The following is a 12,643-nucleotide window of genomic DNA, read 5'->3' as shown; positions in this document are numbered from 1 at the left end:
TATAAAAAAGCCGTTCGGTTACGTATTGCCCTAATCTATCTTACTTGAAAGGCAGATTATCGTCTGCGCTACTTGATGATTGCACATGTGGTGAAGCGAAGCGGGTGTTGAAGTCTTGGCGGTCAACACTCATGCTACTAAGAGTACATTCGACTCAGTTTGTCAGCCGGTTATTTATCGGTAGACACCTCTGGCTTTGGATTCAGTGTCGGGGGAGGGGGCTGTGCGTATGGAGATGTCGGAAATCTCATGGCACATGTGTCAGGAATCCCACTTGAGTGGGAGGCGCAGCCTCATGGTGATAACGCTTTTCTGATTGGGATCCCCACCGCTGAGGACTTGTCGAGGATTGACGGCATGCAGATGAGCGTGCCGAAGATTAATGCACAGGCCATGGTTTCTTCAGACTCAGCAGGATGTTGTGCCAGAGTTTGTCCACCTTTGAAACAACTTCTTCCCGGACCTCAGCAACTTCTTCGACAACCTCAACATGGGCGACAACGACGCTGCTGCGAAGTATGTGATCTTGTCGTTTCTCTTTCAGTTTACTGTTAGAGTTCCTTCTTCTAGTTTACTGTGGTAGATGCGATCGATTTATCTTGTTTAGATGTGATCTGTTCATCTATCTTACTAGTCTACATGATTAGTTTATTTGTTATTTTCATAGTCATGATTTATCAATTACTTGTACGGATTATTTCATATGAATATTTGCTTATATATTCAACAATCCAAAAACCTGATTCTAGGCAAATCAATTCAACCAGCGTTGCTGCCGCTACTCGACCTCCCCTCTTTGATGGTATGCATTACAAGAGGTGGCGCACAAAGGCAGTCCTATGGTTTACAAACCTAGGCTGTTTTAGCGCCACAGATGCTAGACACGAGGGGCCTCTTTACTGAGAGGAGCAGGAAAAGTTTGAGAAGGTCGACGCCATGTTTAAGGCGGCCTTATTCAGCATTCTTGGGGACAACATTGTTGACCCGTACATGGCTTTCGACCATGGTAAAGATGCGTGGGATGCGCTCGAGGCCAAATTTGGGGTCTCGGATGCGGCACTGAATTGTATGTCATGGAGCAATACTATGACTACGAGGATGAGCCGATGAGCGCTCCGTGGTTGAGCGGGCTCATGAGATTCGATCCCTTGCCAAAGAACTCGAGTAGTTTAAGTGTACCTTACCGGACAAATTTGTGTCCGGCGGCATTATTTCCAAGCTTCCTCCCTCGTGGAGGAACTTTGCTACTTCTACGAAACATAAGAGACAAGAGTTTTCCGTTTCGGATCTCATTGGCTCGCTTCATGTGGAAGAGAAGGCGAGAGCAAAGGACACACGCGCTCGTAGTTTTCAGGGAGGTTCTAGTGCCAATGTGGTACAGAAGAAGAACTTCCAATCTCACAAGTCTAAGAATAAGAACAATGGAAAAGGCAAGTTTGACGTGAAGAACAAAGCCTCCAACTCAACCAACTTCAAAAGGAAGACTCCTTATAAGAAGAAAGGGAACTGCCATGTTTGTGGCGCTCTTGGACATTGGGCTCCTGATTGCCCAGAACGCCATGATCGGCGTGAGAACAGCGGCAAGTCTGCAAATGTCGTTATTGGTGTTGATACTGAGATGAAGGACGTTGGGTACGGTACTTCTCCTACTGTCCTTTCAGTATGTAATTCTCCTGATTGGTGGATAGACACCGGAGCCAATACACATGTATGTTCTGATGTCTCTATGTTTTCTTCTTATCAGGTCGGAAGGACTTGCTCCGTGCTGATGGGAAACGGCTCACGTGCTTCTGTTCGTGGTGTTGGTACGGTGGATCTGAAGTTTACTTCAGGAAATACCATCCAGCTGAAGAATGTGCAGCACGTTCCATCAATTAATAAGAAATCTCGTTAGCGGATCGCTTTTATGTCGAGATGGTTTTAAGTTGGTTTTTGAGTCCAATAAAGTTGTAATTTCCAAGTGTGGACAATTTGTTGGAAAGGGTTATGTGTGCGGAGGCTTGTTCCGCTTATCTCTGTCGGACTTATGTACTCAAATTATTAATCATGTTTGCAATGATAGTGAGTCCGATATTTGGCATTCACGACTTTGTCATATTAATTTTGGGTGCATGACGCGGCTAGCGAATATGAATATAATTCGAAGTTTGCTATTGTCAAGAAATCCAAGTGCCAAGTATGTGTGCAAGCTAAGCAACCACGTAAGTCTCACAAGGCTGCGGAGGCAAGAGACTTGGCACCACTTGGAGCTTATACATTCAGATCTTTGTGAAATGAATGGTGAATTGACAAAAGGAGGAAAAAGATACTTCATGACTTTAATTGATGACTCTACTCGATATTGTTATGTGTACCTCCTGAAATCTAAAGATGAAGCTCTAAATTACTTCAAAATCTTTAAAGCTGAAGCAGAAAACCAACTTGATCGAAAGATCAAGCGGCTAAGGTCTGATCGTGGTGGAGAGTATTTTTCCAACGAGTTTGATTCTTTTTGTGCGGAACATGGTATTATCCATGAGAGGACGCCTCCCTACTCACCTCGAGTCAAATGGGGTGGCCGAAAGAAAGAACCGTACTCTAGCCGATTTGGTTAACGCCATGTTAGATACATCGGGTCTATCCAAGGCATGGTGGGGGAGGCGATATTGACTGCATGTCATGTCCTAAACCGTGTCCCCACAAAGAACAAAACCATTACCCCGTTTGAGGAATGGGAAAGGAAAAGGTTGAAACTCTCTTACCTACGAACTTGGGGCTGTATGGCGAAAGTAAATGTGCCAATACCCAAGAAGCGCAAGCTTGGACCAAAAACCGTGGATTGTGTTCTTACGGGATATGCATTTCATAGCATTGGCTACAGATTTTTGATAGTAAAATCTGAGGTATCCGACATGCATGTTGGTACAATTATGGAGTCGAATGATGCGACTTTCTTTGAGGACATCTTTCCTATGAAAGAAACGTCTAGCTCATCAATTCGGGAGATGTCCGAGTTCATCTACTCGGAATTATTTCCCGAACCTACCATGGCTATAGAACACTTTGATAATCCTGTGGAGGATGACAATGAAGCTCCTAGAAGGAGCAAGAGACAGAGGACTGCAAAGTCTTTTGGACATGATTTCATTGTGTACCTCGTGGATGATACTCCCACTTCTATTTCAGAAGCCTATGTGTCTCAGGATGCTGACTCTCTTGGAAGGAAGGCTGTCCAGTAGCGAGATGGATTCCATCTTAGCTAATGGAACTTGGGAGGTTGCTGATCGTCCTTATGGGTGCAAACCTGTAGGATGCAAGTGGGTGTTCAAGAAAAAGCTTAGGCCCGATGGTACTATTGAAAAGTACAAGGCACGACTTGTGGCCAAGGGTTATAGTCAGAAAGAAGGCGAAGACTTCTTTGATACATACTCACACGTAGCTCGGCCGACCACTATTCGAGTACTACTTTCATTGGCTGCCTCACATGGTCTTCTCGTTCATCAAATGGATGTTAAGACTGCTTTCCTAAATGGAGAGCTTGAAGAGGAAATTTATATGGAGCAGCCCGATGGATTTGTAGTAGATGGTCAAGAAGGAAAGGTGTGTAAGTAGTTGAAGTCTTTGTATGGGCTTAAGCAAGCGCCTAAGCAGTGGCATGAGAAGTTTGAACGAACTTTAACCGCCGAAGGCTTTGTTGTAATGCGAAGGCGACAAGTGTGCATACTATCGCCATGGTGGGGGCGAGGAGTTATTCTTTGTCTCTATGTCGATGACATATTGATATTCGGGACCAGCCTTATTGTGATTAAGGAGGTCAAGGAGTTCCTATCTCGTTGTTTTGAGATGAAGGACTTGGGAGTAGCTGATGTGATCTTAAACATCAAGCTGCTGAAGGATGACGATGGTGGGATTACATTGCTTCAGTCCCACTATGTGGAAAAGATCCTGAGTCGCTTCGGGTATAGCGACTGCAAATCTTCTCCAACACCTTATGATCCTAGTGTGATAATTCGAAAGAATAAAAGAATTGCTAGAGATCAATTGCGATATTCGCAGATCATTGGCTCGCTTATGTATTTAGCCAGCGCCACTAGGCCTGACATCTCCTTTGCTTGTAAGTAAACTCAGCCGTTTTGTGTCTAGACCTGGAGATGTTCATTGGCATGCTCTTGAGAGAGTTTTGCGCTATTTGAAAGGCATCTGCGAGTTATGGCATTCACTATCTTGGGTATCCAAGGGTACTTGAGGGTTATAGTGATGCAAATTGGATATCCGATGCTTGATGAGACTAAGGCCACAAGTGGTTATTTGTTTACACTTGGAGGTGGCGCTGTTTCCTGGAAGTCTTGCAAGCTGACCATCATTACGAGGTCAACTATGGAAGCAGAACTCACAGCATTAGACACAGCCACTATTGAAGCAGAGTGGCTTCGTGAGCTTTTGATGGACTTACCTGTGGTTGAGAAACCAATACCCGCTATTCCTATGAACTGCGATAATCAAACTGTGATCGTCAAAGTAAACAGTTCTAAGGATAATATGAAGTCATCAAGGCATGTGAAGAGGAGATTGAAAACTGTCAGGAAAATGAGAAACTCCGGAGTTATAGCGTTGGATTATATCCATACGTCTAGAAACCTGGCAGACCCCTTCAGAAAGGGACTATCACGAAATGTGATAGAAAGTGCATCGAGGGAGATGGGTATGAGACCCACACTATGAGCTGCCCACGGTGGTAACCCACTCTATGTGATCGGAGATCCCGTGAATTAGAGCTGGGAGACAAGCTGTTGGTCAGCTGAGAGGAGAGTATATATCCCTATAGCAATTTTACCACTCACGTAAGATGCAATACTCTCCTAATCTGCATGGCAGGTTGATAATTATCTTAATGTGTTCTAAGTGGCTTATTTTAGCAGAGATGTTGTCCTGCAGAACATCTTTTGAAGAACACACCTATATGAGTCTGATTGTTAAACGTCGCAATCTATGAGAGTTGGGTGCTCTCTAGTAAACCCATGAAAGGCCCCGGAGTATGACGTATAAGCTCCAAACCGTGAGGAAGTCTCGTGGCAGCCTAGTATCGGTCTAGGCTTTGTATGAAGCTAGTGCGCAGAAAACTTGTAGTTCAAGGCATAGTCCACTATCCAAGTTGCAATCTAGTGTAATATGAAGCTTTAAGTGGAAGTTCAACTTAACAGTCTCCACGACATACCGGTATATAAAACAATGTTCTGGAAACTTACTGATGAGATGTGCCAATGACAGTTTGTGGGGGATTGCTGGAATTTTGGGCATTTGGCCTTTGGCCCATGGCCAATTACCAAATTCTGAAACTCACATGGCCCATTCCAATAATCAGTGGCAGCACTAGTAGGGGCTAAAGTTTAGTCCCACATTGCTAGTTGGGAGAGAGTTGGAGTGGTATATAAGGTGGGCTGTTCTAGTCCTAGTAAGTGAGTGAGAAGAGAGAGAGCCCTCGCACACTCCTCCTCCTCCGCCACCCGCCTCGCCTCGCCACGCCTCGCCTCGTCACGACGCGCCGCGGGTTGCGGGAATCTCGCCGAGCCGAGCTTATCTTTTTGCTGTTTGGGAAATTAATTGTGTAATCAATCTCGAGTCATTAACGGACGCGTTACTTAGCCGTTTTGCCTTCCGGTTTTCTGGATCGTGGCTGTGCCGACTCGGACGTGGGCTGCGTCCCACGACCTTCCCGAACCGCACTATATAAGCGCGGACGTCAACCCTAGTCTGTACGAGACGTATGCGACTATCTGTTTCCAGTTCATTGCGCCGCCGCCTTCGTCTTCCTCATCCCGTCCGTCGGCGTGCACCGACTGCCGGGACAGTAGGCCTCCGGAACCCTGCCTCTCGTGAACCTGTACGGGTGAGGGGCAATCAGGTTTTTGGGGAGCGCTCAGGCACGACTACTGGCATCACGACGTCGTCATCGGACGACGAGTTCCTCCACACCGATAACTTCTTCCCGGACCTCAGCAACTTCTTCGACAACCTCAACATGGGCGACAACGACGCTGCTGCGAAGTATGTGATCTTGTCGTTTCTCTTTCAGTTTCTGTTAGAGTTCCTTCTTCTAGTTTCTGTGGTAGATGCGATCGATTTATCTTGTTTAGATGTGATCTGTTCATCTATCTTACTAGTCTACATGATTAGTTTATTTGTTATTTTCATAGTCATGATTTATCAATTACTTGTACGGATTATTTCATATGGATATTTGCTTATATATTCAACAAGGGGTTCCCCCCGTTGCTCGAGAGGAGGCATGACAGAAGGGCATGGATGATGCCTTCAACAAGGTGACGGTGCCCGCAAACGTCGACGCCCTAAACTAGCATTGGGATTTCTCCCAACCCTTCGAGGAGCCCCATAGACCACAAAAGCAACAAGGAGCCAAACACATGGCCATCACCCACGAGAAGCCAAGCTCATCGACAACGAGGGAGCGACAACCACCTCGAACTTCACCCCAGCCAGCCCTAGGACGCTGCTGACCATTCTTTCACGGTCCCGCGTTGGAAAGCATGCATCAGACATCGGAGAACCAGCACATGATGACGCCACACGCAAGAGCAGGGAAGCCCTGGTCGGGCCCAAGCGCACACGGGGACCCATCCTACATGCGCGGCTGACATCGTCGGCACCCGCTCATGCCTCTGTATCTACTGCACCGCTGCATCAGCTCCTCCCCATCTCCCTAGCCCCCAGCAAGAAGCCAAGATCGGGCCCAGGTTGGGCCCGGATCGGGCCCTGCAGCTGCCGACGTGAAAGTAGCAGAGCCGCTGCACCAGGGGCCTCGCCACCACGACGTACACGTCGAAGCACCGCCGCCAAGCCTGTGTGGCCGCTCCGCCACCAAGCCCCACCTCGCATGGCCCACGAGACGCCCGTCCCCACGCAAAGACAAGCTGCTGGGGGTGGTTCGCCCTGTCCAATCCCGCCGCTCGTGAGGGAGCACGGTGGAGGCCAGGCGCCTAGTTTGCTAGGGTTTGAGTCACCTCCGGAGTCGCTCGCGCGAGCCACCCTGGAGACGCGTTTCGGTCACGGCGGACGCACAACATTCCATATTTCTTGTTGCTTGCGTCCATGCGTACATGAGCGGCTCCCTTAGAAAAATGGAAGACAATTGTTCATGCATGTATATCTCGATCGGTGGATGGATGTCGGTTACCATGCATATGGAAACAATTTACTTCACCGATATGTAAACTGCTGGTACCTACGTGGAGATATACATGAGCGGCTTCCCCTTCCCGTTGCCCCGCCTAGCGCGCCTATGGACATGACTCACTAAATCTAGACAGATTTTGGGCAATATTTTATCTAAAACTGCACCCATTAATTTAAATCAGAATGAGTACAGCTGTAATTGATTTTCCACCATACATATGGAAAACTTTTGCTTTTTGTTTTTGCCATTTGCTTCTTACTTTGGCCCATGCCAAAGGCGGGATACGCTGGTTAAGGAGAACCTTAATTGTTCCCAAATTACTGCCTATAATACACGCGTATGCCTCCAGGAGCATCATCCTGCGGTATCTCGGGCTGCAAGCAAGCGTTGGCCAGCTAGCTGCGTCAATACTTGCAAAAAATGACACGACACACGCACCTATGTCTAGACTGATCAGTAATATACGTATAGTCCTCTTTCTGTTGCGACCGCTTGTCATGTTGTACGAGTAGATCGAAACGAGACCGGTGCGCTCGTGGTAAGTCTACCTCCCGTCCCGAGAAGAGTTGGTCCGTTAGTTGGGTGTCGTGTTGTATAATACGGTGCAGCACACCCCATGCTACATGCTAGCTATATGTCAGCTATATGTCACATATGGAAACCCATTTTCTAGAAGGGGGACACTGCTGGAACTCAAATTTCTTGTGTTGGATCGAACACAAAAAAAGTCCAGCAAACATTTAGCCCACGTACTTGGCACTCCAGTCCGGTGAAAAAACCGTCCGTTAGTTGAGGATCGTGTTGTATAATATGGTGCAGCACACCCCATGTTGTCATACATGGGAACAAATTGCTTGAAGGGAGGGCCGACCTCGAGCACTAATTTCGGTGTGTTTGATCGACAAAAATAGCCCAACATGGACCATTATGTGTGTACAAATGGTGAAAAAATTATCCGAATTTCAGACACATCGAGCAATAACTTATATTTGCTTATGCAACAAATAACGATTGGTTGCAACATGCTGAGGAAATTGGTGACAACACATGTATCAGAGGCATAAAAGCATGTACCAATGCAGAAATTAATTTGCAGCATCAAATCCAAGATTTGTGGTAGATGGCCAAAATAATTGCAGCATGATGCATCTGTGTTACGTGTGCTTACATCATGCCAAAGTAAACAATGCAACATACACATATCAAAAACATCTAGCCTTCTTACAACCTGACATTTGTGGGTTATACCTTGACACCTTGAGCTTGTAGGTAATAAACCTAGCTTGTTGGAGCCAAAATGTTGACATATATACTTAGAGAGCATCGAGTCTTCAACCACGTCCCCAAATTACTAGGCGACAAGCAGACGTAGTTTCTATGATGTACTCCAGGGTGACTTCAAATCACCAACTCATGGAGCCCACTAGCTGAGGGCCCACCTTGTATGTGACTCAACCACACCTTGCCATACGTTAGAGAATCTCAATCGACACCAAGTATGAGCTTGTGGTTTGCAACATCTAAAACAAATATGACAATAAGTATCATTTATCATAGAGCAAATATGAAGTAGTGACCAATGAATTTGTTTGGGCGGGAGGTGTGAGGGGAACGCGTTACTTACTGTCGTAGAGCGTTACTTTGGACATCTCTTGATGATTTTCTTGGTACTGAGTGACACAAGCAATATGGTCGCCAACGTGATCCTCAGAGCTCGAATATACGATACACTAATAATTGTGCCAACCTGAGCTCACCAAGCTCGGGCATGTACTTGTTGTTTCCTTTGTTTGAAACAAATATGGTAGAAAGTATTATGTATCATCAACCAAATCTATGGTCATGGCTAACGACTTTGCCGATGCACGGTGTGTGATGGGGACAAGTTGTTTACCCTCTCTCAAGCTTTCACTCGAACATTACATGATAAGACTATTTTTTCTTTGACCATTTTGAGTGAAACAAGCAATATCATCGTTAGGATGATGCTCGTTGAACTTGGTGACAATGTAGTTTTATTTATGCAAAAAATAACGACTGGTTTCAACTATATGTGTAGGAAATTTATCACTCCATATGCAAGAGAGGAACAAACAGATGTACTACATTATGAAACACATAAGCTTTGTGGTAGACGCATGAAATCATCGCCACATGTTGCATGTGTATATATGCAGCAAAACATACATGTTGTTACAACATTCCAAACTAAACAATGCAACATACACACAAGGGAAACATCTACCATTTATATCATCAGATTTGTGGTACTAGCCTTGTCACCTCAAGATCCTTGTTGATAAACTTGGATCATTAGAGCCACAATGTTGCCGTACTAAAAGATCCTAGAGTCCTCAACCACGGCCCCCAATCACTAGTTTAAAAGCTAGCGTAGTTTCTCTCAAGTACTCGAGGGTATTAAAATAACTAATATGTGGGTCCCATCAGTTGGGGTCCCACCTTGTCAATGACTCAATGTCGCCCTGGCGTACGTTAGAGAACCTCATTTGGCGACTAGACTCTAGCTTCTATGGACACGCCAACCAAAGTTGCGTTGATGTAAAAAATGATCTTTTAATTCATTCTGCATTTTAGAATAAATATGGTAGTAAGTATCATTTATCATTGAACAAATCTATGGCAATGACTAACAAAAAGTTTCACCGGTGTTGCATGAAGGGAATAATTTAACTATTGTTCTGTCGTGAGGGTTATTTTGGACATCTCTTGAATAAACTGCTATTTTCTTGGACTTTATTGAGTGACATAAGCAATATCATCGCTAGCATGATGTTGAGGAACTCAATATACGATACACTCGTAACCGTGCCAACTTAATCTCGCTAGTGTCGGACATGCATTTCTCATTCCCGTTGTGTGAGAATAATCTGGTACTTAAGTATATTATTTAATATCGAGCAAACTTATGGTAATGACTTCGACCGTGCACAGTGAATGAGGTGGGAAAGTTGTTAACCACATGTCTATCTCTCGAGGTTTTTATTCGGACATCTTGTGATGAAACTACTAATTTCTTGAACTTTTTACAAGTGACAAGAAGCAATGTTATCACAAGCTAGCGTGATTTCGGTGAACCCGGATATACGATACACTATCGCACCAACTTGAGCTTGCTGACATCAGGCATGTGCTTTTCATTTCATTCACATGAGAAAACTATGGTAGTGAGTATTATTTAATATCAAGAAAATATGTGGTAATCGGGCATGTGCTTTTCATTTCATTCACCTGAGACAACTATGGTAGTAAGTATTATTTAATATCGAGAAAACATGTGGTAACGAATGACAACTTAAATATCTCCCGCACAGTTAAGGGTCAAGTTATTTACCACCTCTCGGGGTTTTGTTCAGACATTGTTTTTGGACTTTCCATGAGTGATAAAAGCAATATTGTCGCAAGATAGAGTGATGCTCGGTTTAACTCGAGTATACAATACACACATAACCCTGCCAACCTGGAGAACCAACCTGTGGTTGGATGGCTAGGAGTGATCGATAGCGAGGCGTTTGTGGTGACTTCGTCAATCTCACGACCCGCCGGATCAGTTCTTCGACGCAGTTTCTTATAGATGCTCATAGGGGTAGGGTGTGTGTGCGTGTGTTCATAGGGGTGAATGTGTGAGCATCTTTGATTGTACTGTGTTTCGCAAAAAAAAACCTGCCAAACTGAGCTCACCGAGGTCGTTTTCGTGTTTGGCATTTCCCCTTGTTTGAGACAAATATGGTAGTAAGAATTATTTAGCGGCGAACCAATATATGGTAACGACTAATGACTTTAACCGTGCCTCTTTCTCGTTTGCACACTTATGTATATATACTAAGTGATATAGATAAACTTCTCTTTCTGTTGCGATCGATTGTCCTTTAGATTATAGTACAAGAAGAAACAAGGGTGATGTACTTGAACTCGTGGAACTAGAGCTTATTTGCCATAACTGGGTTCGTTAGCTACAGCCGAGGGGTATAAAAGAGCCACTCATCAGGTCGTGTACGTAAGAACGTATGATGTTTGCCCACGTACGTGGCACCTCTTGTCCGAAGAAGAAGTGGTTCATGGTTAGGTGTCGTTTTGTATAATCTGGTGCAGCACGCCCGATGCGTCATATATTTCACATTGAAACTATTTAAATTGAATGGAGAACCTACCTCGAACACTAATTATTGTGTGTTATTGACAGAAAAAATCTCATCATGGGACATTAATTATGTAACATCCTTGATACACTTTTCTCATGGTATATGTCGTTGCCTATTCGACGGTACCTCGGAGGAGGGTTCCTCACGAGGGGGAGAAGAAGTGGGGGCCATAGGGCGGAGAGTCCTCGGGACGGTGGTACGCGATGTACCCAGCTTCGGACCACCTGCACGATGGCAAGGCCTACTGCTGCTTGTCTGGAATTATCTGGGCGCTTTCGCGTTGTTACAATGAGTTGTGGTTGTTTCTAGCTCGAGATCTCCCCTCAGGGCTCCCGGGATCCGGCTTATATAGGCGCACGGATCTAGGGTTTACATGGAGAGTCCTAGCCGGATTACAGGTTGCCTAACTACGGTACAATGTCTTGCCGTGTACGTCAAGGATCCGCCTTCCATCTATGTCGTACTGGATCCGGGTTCCTTATGGGCCTCCACGGATTCGGCTTCCTTCATGGGCCTTCATGGATCTGACTCCTGGCATAGACCTCTTCGGATCTGGGTACCTCTGTAGGTCGGTTCGGATCCGGGTACCTCTGTAAGGCGGTTCGGATCCGGCTACCTTCCTAGGGCGGTTAGGATCCGGGTACCTCTGTAGGGCGGTTCGGATCCGGCTACCTTCGTAGGGCGGTTCGGATCCGGCTAACTTCGTAGGGCGGTTCGGATCCGGCTCCTTGCTCCTGGGTTGGACATCTTCCATCTTGATCAACAACAACTGGGCTGCCCGGTGGGCCATATGCTATCACCACCATCTGTGGGTCACCCGGGCTTGCCGGAATCGGACCATGTCGATGGTATACCTATGAAGTATATCCACAACGGTAGCCCCGGAGTTCTCCAAGATTAACCGTTCTTCCATCCAGCTCAGCTTGTGCATGTATCTTCATCCTTTGGCTGGAACGAATAATAGAGAATCTTGAAGGACTCCAAACTTCATATCTCCAACCAAGTATTGGTCGGAAACTTCATGATCCAATGGTCAGATTCTTCCAAGACACCATCCAACGTAATCTTAGGTATGGATCCGACTAGCCAAATGTAGGTTCGGATCTGACTAGCCAAAATATAGGTGTGGATCCGACTACCCAAAATATAGGTGCGGATCCGACTAACAAAAATTAGGTGCGGATCCGGCTACCGAAAATTGAGGTGCGGATCCGACTACCAAAAATTAGGTGCGGATCCGGCTACCAAAAAACTAGGTGCGGATCCGGCTACCAAAAAATTAAGGTGCGGATCCGACTACCAAAAATTAGGT

This window comes from Lolium rigidum, chromosome 6 (assembly GCF_022539505.1).
Source record: "Lolium rigidum isolate FL_2022 chromosome 6, APGP_CSIRO_Lrig_0.1, whole genome shotgun sequence".
Taxonomy (NCBI): Eukaryota; Viridiplantae; Streptophyta; class Magnoliopsida; order Poales; family Poaceae; genus Lolium; species Lolium rigidum.
This window is presented reverse-complemented; position numbering follows the sequence as displayed.